This window comes from Sciurus carolinensis, chromosome 1 (assembly GCF_902686445.1).
Source record: "Sciurus carolinensis chromosome 1, mSciCar1.2, whole genome shotgun sequence".
Classification (NCBI taxonomy): domain Eukaryota; kingdom Metazoa; phylum Chordata; class Mammalia; order Rodentia; family Sciuridae; genus Sciurus; species Sciurus carolinensis.
Window position 1 is genome coordinate 142796537 of NC_062213.1, and position 18639 is coordinate 142815175.

Consider the following 18639-nt stretch of genomic DNA (forward strand, 5'->3'; position numbering starts at 1 on the left):
AAAATGTATAGAAATGACCATTATGTGTATAATCTGGTATCCCCTAACAACAGAGAAGTGTTCTGAAAAATGCATCTTTAGGCAATTTCATCATTATGGGAACATGACAGAGTGTACTAAAAAAATTATGACATCACTAGATGAAATAATTTTTTGAGACCACCATCATATATGTGTTCTCTCATATGCTGGAATACTGTTATGTGGTGCCTAACTGTACCAAGGTCAGACACTTTGATTCCATCTGGCTCAGTGTTTACTTACTATATGCTTCTCTTGTTTGTTTCGACTAGGCATTGAGTATATGAAAATAATTAAGATACTGACCAAGAGCTAGAGAAGCCCACCATTGATTTCTATTTATATTTTAGGAAAAACATTGAGGTACCTTTTTCTTTGAAAAATAGGCTTTCTACAGTTGGTGGCATGAACTAGCTAAGCAAAGTTTCCCTTATTGTATAAAATGATAGATTTTAAATGATGTCCAATCAATGATTCACAGTTATATTTCCAAGATTTATTTTCATTTAAACTCTAAGCCACATACCTTCCTTTATAATCTTCTTGGTGTCCATAATCAATTTAAATTTCTCATTCAAGATTACTTTGTTTTCATTCTTAGTATCTTGTTCCTTTGTTTTCTTTACCTGTTTCTTTTTAATTATGGCTAAGCCCTTTAAGCATTAATTCTGAATGAAAATTAATTTAATATTAACTTTTCATTCTAAAAATAAGTAGCAAAGTTTCTTAAATACATTCCATTGTCATTCTTTATTTTCATGTTTCTTAATTTTTTTGAACATCACATTCTTACATTCATATTTATTTTTATATATATTTGTAGTTATGCTTCCCAACATTGCTCAACCATCAGGAAACTTCATAGCATTTATTTTATCCTTCAAATATTTCCTCCATGTCTTTACTGAGGTTGCCTTTTCTGAAACCCACTTGTGTTCTTTCCTAAGCAATCATAATGTTTTAGGACAAAATTAATGGGGCATGGATATTCTTAACACTTTCCCTTTCTTCTTTCTTCCTAAAGAGGAATGTAGTTTTGCCTGTCTTCTCCCTCTTCATTGAAAATAAAATTCGGTCATTTTTTTAATGTGTTCTTTGGGTTTTGTTATACAGAGATAGGAGAACAATTTATATATACCTCTGGCAAGTAGTCTGAATGAACAGCAACTCCTTTTACTTGGCTTACCTCCTTGCCTACAATGTTTGGTTGAAAAGTGAATATGAATCTGAATCCAGGCAAGCCATTTTCTGTTCCTAAAATGCATTTGAGAGATATTTTGGACTTACTAAACGAAAGAGTACAGAACAACAGCATCTGCGTTGGTCCCTGCCTCATTAAGGAAACCTGCCTGAGAGAGCAAGGCTTCATGTGGTGAGAATCAGTTGTTTGAACAAAGAACAAGGACCCTTCTTCCTTGCTCTGCTTGTCCCTGTGTTTCTGTGGGATATGTGAGCAGAAACATCTTCTGTTCCCTGATGTTCTTGTTTTCTCTTTGTTCTTACAGTAAGGAATTGATGATGACTTTTCTGGATCAAATTCATCTTTGTATCTACAGTTTAAAATTTTCTTTATTTCAGGAGTTTTAAAATATAATGTTCATCATTTGTTCTAATACCTCCTTTAGATATACACCCAATATGGATGTTGACTCCACAGTCTCACTCACCATGTATAAGTTTCCACGTGTAAGATCCACTCATCTTGTTCTTTCTGCCAGTATTATGAGAGGAAATTTCAAGTCTGTTCTCCTGATTACTGACTCCATTTCTGACAATGCCAAGAATTGCTCATAGATCCTTCATCCTTTAGCCACCTCTTATATATGAAGTCATATTGAATAATAGCATTTGCATTATCAATATGACTATGTTATCTATTGCTTCTATAACTCTGAGAATATTAAGCTTGAAAATCCAGAACTTAGTCAAATGACTCTAGACTTCAGCTAAATTTCTGTGTGGAACATTGACGTGTATACTTTGCTTCTGCAGGAATAATGAGTTAGTTTGCTACATGAAAAAACTAGTTGGAATTATCTGACACAGTCTGCTATATGCCTTATTTTCCACTGAATGTAAATTTAGCACCCAAACATACCACTTTCATTGCTTTTTCAAGATCACTGTTTTTCTTTTTAACACTAGAAATAAGAGATCTTTTATCTAATTCCCAGGAATAGGTTATATCTTTGGAAACTGAAGTGCTAAAATGACTCTGTATGGAAGTATTAGAAAACTGGTTGATCACAGTGGCTTATGATAAAATTCTACGGGAAAAGGGACAGCTATATCTTAACTGTGGTTATTAGAAATTAAAATATCACACAATGAAATATGCCTGATATATTCTTCAGAGTTTTATTGATGCTTCTCATAGTAGACATTATAAGTTTTCTCATTTTGCATTTTTGTAACTATGCCAATGGATAGATAAAAAAAATGGATGTCACTAGATTTGCATTAACAAATACAAGAGACATAAAATAGCAACATATTTTATCATCCTTCTCTACCCTATATATTATACCACAAGACAGATCCATTAATTTTTATAAAATCATATTATACCTTGAAGACTACAGGACTGGGTATTAGCAGATTTCCAGCATCACCAACACTGTTTTTGTAGGTATAACATCTGATATATTTACAAAATGCATATTGATACATTATGAAATCTATATAATGGTTCTTTATAATATATATGGATAGACATGTAAGATAATATATTACTATTAAATAGAGCAAACTAAAATTTACAAGAATTAATTTAGCCAAAGTCACAGACAACAAACAAGCAAATATTTAGGCTTGTAAACTCCAGTATTGTTTTGTTTTTCCATATAGCATGCTACCAATTAATTCCTTAAGTACCTCTGTCAGATGTTTAGAAAATGCTACTTACATAGCTCTATGATATAAGTACTCTGTGAAGAAAAACTGCTCACCTCAGGCAGCCATTAAACAGACACAGACAGGAAGGGACAAAAGTCAAAATATCCCCTTCCAGGGCATGACCCCAAATGGTCTAACTTCTTTTCATTATGCCTTTTCTGTTGAAGGTCTGCCATTGTCCAACAGCACCAGGGGCTAACAACCAAGCATTTAAAACATGGGTCTTTGGTCCACTTTTAAACCATAACAATAGCTAAATAATTTTATCTCTTTTAAATAAAGGCAACTTAATTCCTCTAGGACACAGATGTATTATACATCAGTATAACAAACTATAAAGTAAAATTTTTTCCAATATTGAGATTTACTTCCTTTGCTCAGTGGTTGAGTCTATGGTATAGAAGGAGTCATAGTTGATATGAAGCACTCAGTAGCTTTATAAGTCCTTAACATTAATTAATCTTTTCGTATGAAGAAATGATTCTAGATCAATGAATGTGTTATTTTATGGGTTTTTTTTTTTTTTTTTTTTTTTTGAGTCTGCTTTCTTAATAAGACATCTTCCATCTTCCAACATGTTTCTACTATTTTTGGAGGCAGCTAATGGATTTCTTCATAGCCCTTCACTTATTATTTGTTTGCTTTTGAACTACAGACCTTACTGGAGATGGAACTAATTGAACCTAGGTAAACAACTCAGAAAATTATTTGTTCTGTAGAAGAAACAAATATTGCATTCTTTTATTTCATGCTTTCAAACAAGTTATAGCACAAATGATCCATGTAGAATAGAACTTCCAAATATGGGCCTATCAAGAGCTTATCTCTCTTTATTTCTTCCCTCATCAATTTGTTAACTATACATTTGCTAAGTATTTATTAAAAATGTATTGTTTCCAGCAATATTTTGGGCACTACTTTATAGTGACAGTCAGACCTCGATGCATATTATTTTCTCCTGGAACTTAGAGTTAACTGCCAGAAACCAAGTTTACTCGAATACACACATAAATGAATGTAAAATTTTAAGTGTGTGCAGTACTTAAAAGGAAATGTATGGAAGTGTGGCAATATATATAGAAGGATCTGAGTATACCTGATGATAAGGAGGTTGGAAGAATTTAAATTCAAATATACAAAAATAAATAAAATGATCTCATAAGGAAATGATCCCACTTAAAATAAAATTAAAAAAAATACAATATTTAGAAAAAAATGTAATGAAGAATGTGAAAGATCTGTATACTGGAAACCATAGAACATGAATGAGAGGAATTGAATAAAACGCAAATGAAAAGAAAACCCATGATCATGAATCAAAACAATCAATATTGTCAAAATGTCCATATACCCCAAAGTGACACACCAAGTCAATGAAATTCCTATCAAAATTTCAATGGCCAAGTAATTTTTAAAAAATCTTAAAATTCCTATGGAGTTACAAAAGATCCTGAACAGATGAAGTAATCTTGGGATAGAAAATGCTGAAAACTTCACACCTCCTAATTTCCAGATATTTTGCAAAAGCATTGCAATCAAAACAACATTATTGTACTGTCATAAAAAATAAACCAAAAGAATAGAATAAAAATGCAGAGAATAACCTATGCATATATGGTCAATTGATTTTTTATGAAGTCCAATGCCAAAATATACAAAGGGAAAAGCACAGTCTCTTCACTAAATGCTGTTGAGAAAATTGTGTACTCACCTGTAATAAAATGTAGTTGGAACTGGGCATAGTGGGGCACACCTGTTACCCCAGCAGCTCAGGAGGCTGAGGCAGGAGGATCAAAAGTTCAAAGCCAACCTCAGCAAATTGCTGAGACTGTAAGCAACTTAGTGAGACCCTGACTCAAAATAAAAAAAAAAAATAAAAATAAAAAGGACTGGCAATATAGCTCAGTGGTTAAGTGATTCTAGGTCCAATTCCTGGTTAAAAAAAAAAAAAAAAAAAAAAAAAAGTAGTTGAATCCTTATCTTACAGCATGCACCTATTATTGTTTTTCACTTATATCTCAGTAAAGCTAAAAAAACATACAGAAAGGAAACTGACACATGCTACAATGTGGGTGAACCTTGAAAACATTGTACGAAGTGAAATAAGCCAGTTGCAAAATGACAAATGCTGAAAAAAATAACTAAAAAATAATATTTTAAAATAAAAACACTCCATTAATCACTACTCTTCTGCACAAATATTTTTGAATGCTCAGATGGATAAAATAACATTTTAGAATGTTTACTAAGAGTCATTTGTTTTACTTTCTTTAACTTGAGTTCTTCCATTTTTTCCTCTTATAATTATAAAAACTGCAATATTCCTGTTGCATTAATGGTAAGTTTGAGGATTGTATAAGTTAATAGCTTGTCCAACTTTTTTCAATTAGTAAATGTAGAGGACAAAATTTGGACTTCATTGTATTTAACTCAAAAAACAGCACTTTTTTTTTTTTTTTTTTTTTTTCTTTTTTGGAGGAGGGTACCAAGTATTGAACTCAGGGGCACTTGATCACTAAGCCACATTCTCAGTCTTATTTTTGTATTTTATTTAGAGTCAGGGTCTCACTAAGTTGCTTAGCACCTCGATTCTGCTGAGTCTGGCTTTGAACTCAGCCTCCCAAGGTGCTAGGATTACAGGCGTGTGGCACTGAGCCTGGTGGTAGCACTGGTTTTAATTCTATACTTCAGTGGAAATGCTGTTGATAGAACTAGAAATGATACAGGAAGAACAGGAAAGTAAGTTCCATATTTTGAGAACATTCCTTTTTGAGCGATTTTAATCTGTCTTTTGTCCTAGACATGACTCACCTAATTCCATCTCATGGCATATAAAATGCAAAGGATTCTTTCGTGTGGCTGGGCTGAACCTAGTCTTGACCAGGTTTTATGTAACTGGAATAAAGAAAAGGAAGCATTCTGTGCACATTATTTTCATATTTGATTCAGGAAAGCAGATAGGAATTTGTCGTTATCTTCTTTGGATATTTTATTAAATAGCATTTTTCTAAATGATCTGAAAATTGCTGTACCACTGTATTGCAATTGATTTTTGTCCTTTTTGGAATAATTCTTCTTCCCTAAGTAGGCCAAATTCTTACACCAACATTTAAGCTTTTATTTTGTTGTCAGTGGTGGTTTCTTTATGGCTTTCATATTTGTAAAACTGCCAGTACTTCCCTTTCAGCACATGAGCCAGACCTGGACAATCTCCACAAACATGGGAAGATGTTCGTAGATTCTAATACTGAGGCTGACTTGGCAGAAAGAAATCATTGTTTTCCCCAAGCATGAAGAAGCACACAAAGTCCATGCCAACATCCAGGCTGCCCATGTGTTTGGCCTCTTTTGTATCCTCTAAAGTATAGATTCTGACTTTTTAAAAATTCATTTTCTTATTTTCTTGAGCCAGTTCACTTTTGGTATTCACGTTTCTAAACAAAACATAGAGTTCATTTTTGAGAGTTTTTTGTTGTTGTTGTTGTTGGTGGTGGTGTTTGTTTGTTTGTTTTTTTAAACTACCTTTAATTTTCATCCTCTGCACGTATAGTACACAACTACATTTTTCCCTCCTTGGGAAGTAATTTTCTCTTCTCCAGAGAAAGCTTGCAGACAAACTATAATAATGATCATAATTGACAATGTTAAATCAATAAAGTAAATTTTATATAAAGTTTTAAAATAGGGTGAATTTTTCACTATTCCTAAAGCAATTCATGTTGTATCTTTTTGACCATTCGTCATCTTAAATTAAAACTACATTAGTGTCAGAAACATTGAGAGAGAAAGAAAGTAAAAGAGTAAAAGAAGGAGGTAAGTATAGAGCAAGAGAAAAAAAAAATTATTGCACAGTGTTATAGAAAATCAGCCCTACTACAGTCTTGCCTTGTAGTTTCCTTTCCATGTGGACCACCTCTATCTATAAAGTGTAATTTTATAATTAGTATATGAAATGATCTCCTGTCCTTAAGCTGCCCTGCCCGTCAAAAGTAAGACTTTGGTTGCAGATAACTGACCCACCCATCATCATGTGATAATACCCTTCCCAGAACAAAGAGCTTTGCTAAGATAAAGGACAAGGTAATGCAGCACAATTAGTATCTATGGTGCCCATGTGTAACTCTGTGGCAACTTTGTTGCAACTCTGTAGCAAAGAACACCACACATCTAAAAGGGGCTAATATGTAAAGAAAACTAACAAAAGGCATATAAGGCAATGCCCCACTGAGCTCTGGGCTCAGCCTTGGATGTAAATCCTCTGAACCAGGCTAGCACTCATAAATGCTGCTTCCTACTGAAAGCCTTGGTGTCCTGTCTCTCTGTGTGAGAATCCTGCAGACTGTTTTCTTTTACTGAATAATAAAAATTTAAACATTTAACATGAGATTCTATATATTTCAAAACTATTAAAATATTTGTTCTAAGTAAAAGTTCATGATCTCTTCAGGTAAAGAAACAATGTAAAAAAAAAAAAAAAAGAAAGAAAAAAACAGCATGAAGAACCCAGTTACAGTAGAAATGAGGTTGTCCTGAATGACTGTGAAAATATGGGTAGCTTGAGCAATCAAAGTCACCATGTTGGATAAGCTCCAACATCAGACTTTGTAATGTCACATGAGAGTCATTTAACTTCACCTGTAGGCAAAGCCTGCAGGTCTGAACTGAGACAGTTATGTCTTTTATTGTTTTACCATGTTTCAAATTTTTCTAGCTATATTAACAGCATCCATTCACTTGTCCTGAGCAAAATTCAATTTTTTTTCACATTTTATAAAATATTTTATTTGTTTTAATTTTATGAGATATTGATAAGAATTTGTTTTTTTGTAATTGGCCAAGTAGAACTATTTAAATATTAAAAATATTCATTCTTTCTTTGACGTTTTCTATTAAAAATGGAAAAAAACATGGTTCTGAAATGGGAGTCCAAAAATCTACCAATAGATTTTTTTAAAAGTGGTCAAGGTGTTTTCTAACATCTCTTTCAAATAACTCCATGTTGTGATGTTGCTGCCCAGGGGATAGAGAAATGCAAAAATATGTTTGACAAAAGAAATTAAGAACAGAATAACTACAAGTTGAAATGATGATAAAGGATGTAGTTACGTTCCATCTATAGAGGGAGATGGATGAAGAACTGCAGATGGTGAAATTATATATCACAATTTTTAAAAATTTAACATAGCCAGGAGCAGTGGACATATCTTTAATATCAGTGGCTTGGGAGGCTGAGGCAGGAGAACCATGAGTTCAAAGCCAGCCTCAGTGACTTAGTGAGGCCCTAAGCAACTCAGTGAGACTCTGTCTCACACTAAAATATAAAAATACCTGGGGATGAGGCTCAGTGGTTAAGCACCCTGAGTTCAATTCATGGTAGCCAAAAAATAAAAATAAAATAAAATTCAACATAAAAATTCATATGAAAGTTATTTTATGTTTTTTACTCATATAAAAGTTAATATACAATTATTATGCACATAACATAGCTACCCCATTTCCAAGAATAGTATACTAATTATTGTTTCCAGTACAGTAGTTCTGCTCCCATCCCTATGCTCATTCTCAGTCAAGGTCATCTTCCAGGCATCTAATGTCACAAAGAAGTACCATTACAACAGAACCAGAGAACAATATCAGGATGGTATGAAACAATGTAAGAGAGTCAATGAAAAGAAAGAACTCCAGAACTAGAGAAGGAGAAGAAACTTGCAGTTGGTGAGAAGGAACCTTAGATGGAAGAGCACTCAGAAGGACCCCCATGCTTTGCCCTTCATCTCCAGGTGGAGTCATCCTGGTCACGATGAAAATGAGAGCATAACAAAAATAGGCTTGGAAGGATCTCAAACCAAAGGGAACTGTGCAGTTTTCCTTAGGTCTCATGATGACCCCTCACCCAGCCTTCTAACATTCTCTGAATGGGGTGGCAGGAACAGTAAAAAATGACTAGGGTAGAAGACAGCAAGGACTGTCACCATCTTTTATAATTTCCCCCATACTCTCTGTTACTTGCAGAGTAGTCAGATACTTCTTGTACTCTCAAGAAAGGAACCCCAAAGTAGCTAGGATAATCAGAATTGGAATATCCTTTCAAATGTAAAAATTTCAACAGAATGCCCATAGGGATTAGCATGCAACTTTTCACCCATCTAAAGGTAAGGGACATCATGATGATGTTTGAGTTCTAAGTGGCTTGACGTGGGTAGCATTTACAGGAGAAAAAAAAGAAAGCAAACAAATAGAAATTTAGGGAAAATTGTGGTTTAGAAACCAGGAGAAGAATTTCAAGGGAAAAGGGAGTGCAGAAGTCAGGACATCTGAGTATTGAAAAGTGCCCTATGAATTCGCATCACAGCAGTCACTGGTCATCTGAACGACAGTTGGAAATAGTACCCATGGGAACAGATACCAAATTCCAAGTTTCTGGAAATGAAGAAAGTAATTTAAGCAAAAATAGTAAAAATAACATGCTGAATGTATCTCCATAGAAAGAAGACAAAGCTGAAATTGGGAATACAGAGTTGAAGAGAGGTGTTGAGGGGTTTTGAATGGTTTATGTAATATGAGTATGCTCAAGTAATTATTGATAGAAGCAAATGGTTCTGGAGTGTTTTAAAGGCATCAACAAGAGATAACAAACTAGGGTAATAATTACGAAGTGTATAAACTACAAATCTCAAGAGAAAGTTGGGTCTTAGAAAAGGTAGCTGGTGAACAGTTTATTTAAAAATGATATTTCCCCTGATACTCCCAAGAGAATGAAAGGTGATATAAAATACATGTATATGAAAACATCTTTTTTTAAATTTTGATTCATTGTACACAAATGGGGTACAACTTTCATTTCTCTGGTTGTATTCAAAGTAGGGTCACGTCATTTGTTTAATCATACATAGGGTACATAGGGTAATGATGTTCATTTTATTATATTATTTTCCTTCCCCCCACTCCTTATCCTTCATTTTCCTCTCTATAAAATCCTTCCTCTATTTTTGCTTCTCCTCCATCTCCCTGTTATGTATCATCATCCACTTATCAGAGAAATCATTCGGCCTTTGGTTTTTTTGAATTGGTTTGTTTTACTGAACATGATATTCTCCAACTTCATCCATTTACCTGCAAATGCCATAATTTTATTCTTCTTTATGGCTGAATAATATTCCATTGTGTATATATACCATAGTTTCTCTATCCATTCATCAATTGAAGGACATCTAGATTGTTCCACAACCTGGCTATTGTAAATTGAGCAGCTATGAACATTGATGTGGCTGTATCTCTGTAGTATGCTGATTTTAAGTCTTTTGGGTATAGTCCGAGAAGTGGGGTAGCTGGGTCAAATGGTGGTTCCATTCCAAGTTTTCTAAGGAATCTCCATACTGCTTTCCAGAGTGACTGCACCAATTTGCAACCCCACCAGCAATGTATGAGTATACATTTTTCACATATCTTCACCAGTACCTATTGTTGCTTGTATTCTTGATAATAGACTTTCTAATTGGGGTGAGATGAAATCTTAGGGTAGTTTTGATTTGCATTTCTCTTATTACTAGAGATGTTGAATGTTTTTTCATATATCTGTTGATTGTAGATTTTCTTCTGTGACGTGTCTGCTCATTTCCTTAACCCATTTATTGATTGGATAAAACAGGTACATCACTGGGATTTTAATTGGTATTGCATTGAATTTGAATAGCACTTTTGGTTTATGACCATTTTGACAATATTAATTCTGCCTATTCAAGAACATGGGAGAGCTTTCCATCACCTATTGATTGGATAAAACAGAAATTTCTGTTTTTGGTGTAAAGTTTGTTGAGTTCTTTATAGATTCTGGGGATTAATGCTCTATCTGAAGTATGTGTGGCAAAGATTTACTCCCACTCTGTAGGCTCTCTCTTCACATTGTTGATTGTTTCCTTTGCTGAGAGAAAGCTTTTTAGTTTGAATCTATCCCATTTACTGATTCCTGCTTCTATTTCTTGTGGTTTGGGAGTTATGTTAAAGAAGTCTGGTTCTAGCCAATGTGATGAAGATTTTGACCTACTTTTTCTTCTATTAGGTGCAGGGGTCCTAATTAAGTTCATTTTGAGTTGAGTTTTGTGCAGGATTGCAAATAGGGGATTAGTTTCATTTTACTGCATAAGGATTTCCAATTTTGCCAGCACCATTCATTGAAGAAACTATCTTTTCTCCAGTGTATGTTTTTGGTAACTTTGTCTAGTATGAGATAACTAGATCTATGTGGGTTTGTCTCTTTGTCTTCTATTTTGTACCCTTGGTCTACCTGTTTATTTTGTTTCCAATACCATGATGTTTTTATTACTATTGCTCTCTAGCATAGAGAAGGTCTGGTGTTTTTATACCACCTGCTTTACTCTTCCTGCTAAGGATTTGTATAGCTATTCTGAGTGTCTTATTTCTCCAAATTAATTTCATGATTGCTTTCTCTATTCTATGAGGTACATCACTGGGATTTTAATTGGTATTGCATTGAATTTGAATAGCACTTTTGGTTTATGACCATTTTGACAATATTAATTCTGCCTATTCAAGAACATGGGAGAGCTTTCCATCTCCTAAGGTTTTCTTTAGTTTCATTTTTTAATGCTCCGTAGTTCTTATTGTAGAGGTCTTTCACCTCTTTTATTAAATTGATGCCCAAGTATTTTATTTTATTTTTTGAGGCTATTTTGAATGGAGTGGTTTTTCTAATTTCTCTTTCAGAGGATTCATCACTTATGAATAAAAATGCAGGAGATTTATGGATTTGATTTTATATCCTGCTACTTTACTGAATTTGTCTATGAGTTCTAGAAGTTTTCTGGTGGAATTTTTTGGATCCTCTAGATAGAGAATCATGTCACCAGCAAATAGTGATAACTTAGTTCCTCTTTTCCTATTCGTATCCCTTTAATTTCTTTGGTCTGTCTAATTGCTCTGGCTAGATTTTCAAGGACGATGTTGAATAGAAGTGGTGAAAGAGGCCATCCCTGTCTTGTTCCAGTTTTTAGAGGGAATGCTTTCAGTTTTTCTCCATTTAGAATGATGTTGGCCATGGGCTTATCATAGATAGCCTTTACAAAGTTGAGGTATTTCCTACTACCACTATTATTTTAAGTGTTTTTAGCATGAAGGGGTGCTGTATTTACCACTTTCTCAGCATCTATTGAAGTAATCATATGATTCTTAACTTTAAGTCTGTAGATGTGGTGAATTACATTTATTGATTTCTGAATGCTGAACCAACCTTCCCTTCCTGGGATAAAACCCACTTGATAATGGTGCACAATCTTTTTGATATGATTTTTATGTGATAGTTAAATTTCTAAAGAATTTTTGCATCTATCCTCATTAGGATATTGGTCTGAAGCTTTCTTTCCTTGATGTGTCTTTGTATGGTTTTGGTATCAGAGTGAAACTAGCTTCATACAATAAGTTTAGAAGAGTTCCCCCTTTTTCTATTTCATGGAATACTTTGAGGAGTATAGGAGTGAGTTCTTCTTTGAAGGTATTGTACAACTCAGCTGAGAATCCATCTGGTCCTGGACTTTTCTTGGTTGGTAGGCATTTGATGACTCCTTCTATTTCATTGCTTGAAATGGATCTATTTAAATTGTGTAAGCCTTCCAGATACAGTTTGGAGGATCATATGTCTAGAAACCTGCCAATGTCTTCAAGATTTTCTATTTTGTTGGAGTATAGATTTTCAAAATAGCTTTTAATTTTGTTTTGTATTCCAATGCAGTTTGTAAAAATAAAAAAAATTAAAAAATAGTGTCTGTCATGGTATTTCCTTTTTCATCATGAATTTTAGCAATTTGAGTTTTCTTTCTCCTCTTCTTAGGATGGCTAAGTTTTATCAATTTTATTTTTTCAAAGAATCAACTTTTTGTTTTGTCAATTTTTAAAATGATTTCTTTTATATCAATTTCATTGATTTCAGTTCTGATTTTAATTATTTCCTGTCTTCTGCTACTTTTGGTGTTGATCTGTTCTTTTTCTAGGGTTTTGAGCTATAATTTTAGGTCATTTATTTGTTGTCTTTTTCTTCTTTTATTGAATGCACGCCATTAAATGAATTTCCTCCTAGTACTGCTTTCACAGCATCCCAGTGATTTTGATGTTGTATCATTGTTCTTGTTTACCTCTAAGAAGTTTTTTATCTTCCCCCTGATGTCTTCTGTCATTCAAGCATCATTCAATAGTGTATTATTTAGTCTCCAGGTATTGGGGTAGTTTCTGTTTTTTATTTATCATTGATTTCTAATTTCATCCCATTATGATCTGATAGAATACAAGGTAGTACCCTTATTTTTTTGTATTTGCTAAGAATAGCTTTGTAGCATAGCATATGATCTATTTTAGAGAAGGATCCATGTACTGCTGAGAAAATAGTGTATTCGCTTGTTGATGGATGGAATATTCTATATATGTCTGTTAAGTCTAAATTATCAATTGTGTTATTGAGATCTATGGTTTGTTTGTTCAATTTTTGCTTGGAAGATCTGTCCAATGATGAAAGAGGTGTGTTAATGTCACCTAGTGTTATTGTGTTTTGGTCTATTTGGTTCCTGGAATTGAGAAGGATTTGTTTGATGTACATGGATGTGCTATTGTTTGGGGCATATGTATTTATGATTGTTATGTCTTGCTGATTTCGCTTCCCTTAAGAAGTGTGAAATGTCCTTCTTTCTTCCTTCTAACTTTGGCTTGATATGCACTTTATCTGATATGAGGACAGAAACCCCAGCTTTTTTACTGAGCCCGCATGAGTGGTATGCTATTTCCCATTCTTTCACCTTTAGTCTGTGGGTATATTTTTCTGTGAGACGAGTCTCTTGAAGGCAGCATATTGTTGGATCTTTCTTTTTGGTACAATCTACAGGTCTATGTCTTTGATTGATGAGTTTAGGTCATTAACATTCAGGGTTATTATTGAGATCTGACTTGTGTTCTCTGTCATTTTGGCATATTTTTGGTTTTTAGCTTGACTTGGTTTCTCCTTTAATTGACTATTCCCTTAGGGTAGATCCTTTCTTTACTGACCTATATTGTTGTTTTTCATTTCTTCCTCATGGAATATTTTGCTGAGAATGTTCTGTAGTGCTGGCTTACTATTTGTAAATTCTTTTAGCTTTTGCTTATTATGGAAGGATTTTATTTCATCGTCAAATCTGAAGGTAAGTGTTTCTGGGTACAAGATTCTTGGTTGGCATCCATTTCCTTTCAGAGCTTGAAATATGTTGTTCCAGGCCCTTCTAGCTTTTCTGATCTGGGCTGAGAAATCTGCTGATATCCTTATTTTTCACCCCTATGTAATCTGATGCTTTTCTCTTGCAGTCTTTAAAATTCTATCTTTGTTTTGTGTGTTAGGTATTTTCGTTATATTGTGCCTTCATATGGATCTGTTATAATTTTGTACATTTGGTGTCCTGTAAGCCTCTTATATTTGATTTTCCATTTCATTCTTCAAATATGGGAAATTTTCTCATATTATTTCATTGAATAGTTTATTCATTCCTTTGGTTTGTATCTCTGTGCCTTCCTCATTCCCAATAATTCTTAAATTTGGTTCATGATATCCCATAATTCTTGGATGTTCCATCCATGATTTCTTACCATGTTCTCTGTTTGGTCAACTTTATTTTAAAGATTAAATATTTTGTTTTGTTTGTCTGAGTTTCTATTTTCCAGGTGATCAAGTCTGTTGGTGATGTTTTCTATTGAGTTTTTAATTTTACTTATTGTTTCCTTCATCTCAAGAATTTCTGTTTTTTTTTTTCAGAATCTCTATCTCTGTATCGAAATGATCTTTTGCTTCCTGAAGTTACTCTTTTAACTGTTTATAGGAGTGATCATTCATCGCCTGCATTTGCTCTCTTATCGTTTGCTTCTTGAATCATTTTAATTATGTACATTCTAAGCTCCCTTTCTGACATTTCTTCTGCCATACTATCATTGGATTCTATTGATATAGCACCTAGGTTTGTTTGGAACGCTTTCTAGCTTGGTTTTCTCTTGTTTGTGTGTCTTCCCCTCTAGCAGTGCAAATCTGAGATATTACAGTTTTCCCCCTATAGACTTATAGTGTCCCTGCAGGTTTCCAATACCTCACCTTGAAGTGAGAGATCAATATTAGCAGCACACGATAAAAATAATATGCATCTTTAACCCAAGTAGTCCCTATTAAGATATTAACAGTATTTTCTTAAAAAACAGAGATGATGAGTTTGATTATTATCTACAGTATAACCAATAGGTTTGTAATAAGGATCATAATTTCTAATGGTGAACAAAGAGGTTGGGGAGGGGTGTAGGATATAATATTAATGAGATAAGAAGTGAATGCATAGAGGTAACATGTTGCAGGAATAGTGAAAGTGGAATTAAAAGAAATTGCTTGTTAGCATGAGAAAAGGGAGAAAGAGTTTCCAAGGAAACAGATAAGGAGAAAATAGAGTGAGAAAAATACTAATAAAAGAAAAGAAAATTAGGAATAATAGTAGGTATAATAGGAATAAATGTAATAATATTAGTAATTTAAAAAAATCTACAATAGAACTATACTGTACTGTTCAAAACTCCTAATCTTCAGTAGCCTGAGAGGAACTTGATAATGTGGTGTCCCAAGAAGGTTGCTGCCCCACAAGGGATGGTGGCCTCCAGCTCGGGAGCAATCCATTGTAGTGGGCAGAGATCATCCCATGTGTTGACAGATGGTCAACCACAATGTGGGCGCTAGACCACAGGCTAGGGCAGGAGCATTGTAGACAGTAGGTGTTGGGCCAGGTCGGGGCGCAGGACATGGCAGACAAAAACGTCTTTTTGATTTCTTTTTATTTAGTTGTTGTTGTTGTTGTTGTTTGGTACCAGGAATTGAAACCAGGGGCACTTAACCACTGAGCCACATCCATAGCCCTTTCTCATAATTTATTTCTCATGGTTTATTTAAAGACAGAGTCTCCCTGAGTTGCTTAGGACCTAACCAATTTGCTGAGTTTGGCTTTGAACTCTCCATCCTCCTGCCTCAGTCTCTCAAGTTGCTGGGATTACAGGTTTGCACCAGGCTTATTTGGTTCATTTTACATCCTCCTTTTGATTCTGCTACTCTTTTTTTTTTTTTTTTTTTAACATTCCTACCCTCTAAATATTTTGGATTTTTATTCCCCCTCTCTGCTTCTCCTTTTCATTTACCTTGTTTGAGATGACCTCATACCTTCTGCTCACACCTCTTGGAACTTCATAGTTCTGAAAAAGGCCACGTTATGCTCAAAGTGCATGTATATCTGAAAATAGTTAAAATATGACTTCAAACATTTGAGAAACAAATATCATTACAGCAAAATGCCCCACATTTGCTAGAATTCTGAGCATTTATTTGGGGTGAAGACTCCCAATTGCATATCTAAAGTTATATAAGATTCACAACACTGGAACTTACACTGGCTAATAAAGTTCGCTTTGTCAACCTTGTTTCAACCACATTGAAACATCTATACAAAAGTGCTGTTTTATCAAGATGGCGGACTAGAGGGCGGCTGCATTTCATGTTGCTCCAGGATGCAGGATTCAAAAGAGGAGATAGTGAGAGACTTGGGACCAACTCAAAGCCGCCGGGTGAGTCTCTCCCATTGGGGAGGCATCCTGGATGGGGCGGTAGCCCCGGAACGCAGGGAACTTTGTGAAGTAGAGTTGCTCAGCGAGATGCCGCTCCCCCCGCAGGAGCGGTAAACACAGACAACTGGGATCATCATAGAGGAGGCGGCTCAGCACAGCTCTTGGACTCGGAGCAACCACTGGGGCTCCGGACGACTGCCTGAGGAGGAGCTGCGTGGCAAGCTGTTTGGACTCAGAGCAACCGCTTCTGAACACCAGGGGGTTGCCCGGAGGAAGAGAAGGAGCGCGGCAGGTCGCTTGGTCTAGGAGTGACTGCATCAGAGCCAAGGCAGTTGCCAGAGGAGGAGGCGAGTGGTGAGTTGTTTGGACTCAAAGTGACCACTCCTGAACATCGGTGGCCTGCCTGGAGGAGGAGCGTGGTGGGTTGCTTGGTCTCCCAGCGACCGCTCCTGAACACCCAGGGGGCTACCCTGATGAGGAGGAGGAACAGGGTGGGTCACTTGGACTCGGAGTGACTGCCTAGGGCTACAGGCGGTTGGCAGGAGGAGGAGACACGAAGTGAGTTGCTTGGACTCCTAGTGACTGCGTCGGAACACCGGGCGGCTGTCCAGAGGAAGAGGTGTGTGGCGGGTCTCCGCGTCTCGGAGCTATTGTACAGGGCTCCAGGTGGCGGCTCAGAGGAGGGCCCACATAGCCAGGTGATAAGGTGCAGAGCAGGGTCCCAGGACCAGCTTCTTGGTGGAAGAGCCACACAGAGACACGCCTAGGGGTGGAGCGAAGTTTCCAGGACTGCAGGCAGATTCTCTGAGGAGAGGCAGCCTAAGGAGACTTGTCTGCAAAGGGTGAGGCTTCCAGGCCCAGGAGGTAGGTCTGGGCCCCTGGGAACCTTGCAGAGGAAGACAGCCCAGCCCAGAAAGTAGTTGTAGATTGAGGGGAACCTCTAGGAGGGGAACTGACCAGCGAGATCTCCCCACCGGGTGAGTCTTCCCTGCCGGGTGAGGTTTTCCCACAAGGACGGTAAAACCAGAGACATAGGCACAAACAGGCCTTGCATCAGCCCGCAGCCTAGTTCCCCTTTGGATGACCATTGGTCAACAAGTGGAGGCACCTCTGCCCACTATCAGGGAATATACCCCACCTGAGGACCTGAGGGTCACCAACCCTAGAGAGGCAGCTTCCTTGTGGAGCACCGCATTATCAACTTCCTCCAAGACTGCAGGCTACTGAAGGATAAGAGGGGATATAATAGCAATCTTCAGGAACATTATAAGTCAATAGAGGAAATCTGCAATATCTTAATGACCCACTGATTCCTGAACAATATGAGAAAACAAGGGAAGAAAATGCCCCAAACAAATCTAGATGTTACATCAATAAAATCCAATGACAGCATGGCAGAAGAAATGACAGAAAGGGAGTTCAGAATGTACATAATTAAAATGATCAGGGAAGCAAATGTGGAGATGAAAGAGCAAATGCAGGCATTGAATGATGAGATGAAAGAGCAAATGCAGGCATTGAATGATCTCACCAATTGACAGTTAAAAGAGCAAATACAGGAAGCAAAAGATCATTTTAATAAAGAGTTAGAGATATTGAAAAAAAACAGAAATCCTTGAAATGAAGGAAACAATAAACCAAATTAAGAACTCCATAGAAAGCATAACCAATAGGATAGAACACCTGGAAGACAGAACCTCAGATATTGAAGACAAAATATTTAACCTTGAAAACAAAGTTGAGCAAACAGAGAAGATGGTAAGAAATCATGAACAGAATCTCCAAGAACTATGGGATATCATGAAAAGGCCAAATTTGAGAATTATTGGGATTGAGGAAGGCTTAGAGAAACAAACCAAAGGAATGAACAATCTATTCAATGAAATAATGTCAGAAAATTTCCCAAATCTGAAGAATGAAATGGAAAATCAAGTTCAAGAGGCTTATAGGACTCCAAATACACAAAATTACAACAGACCCACACCAAGGCACATTATAATGAAAATACCGAACATACAAAAGAAAGACAGAATTTTAAAGGCTGTGAGAGAAAAGAACCAAATTACACTCAGGGGGAAACCAATATGGATATCAGCAGATTTTTCA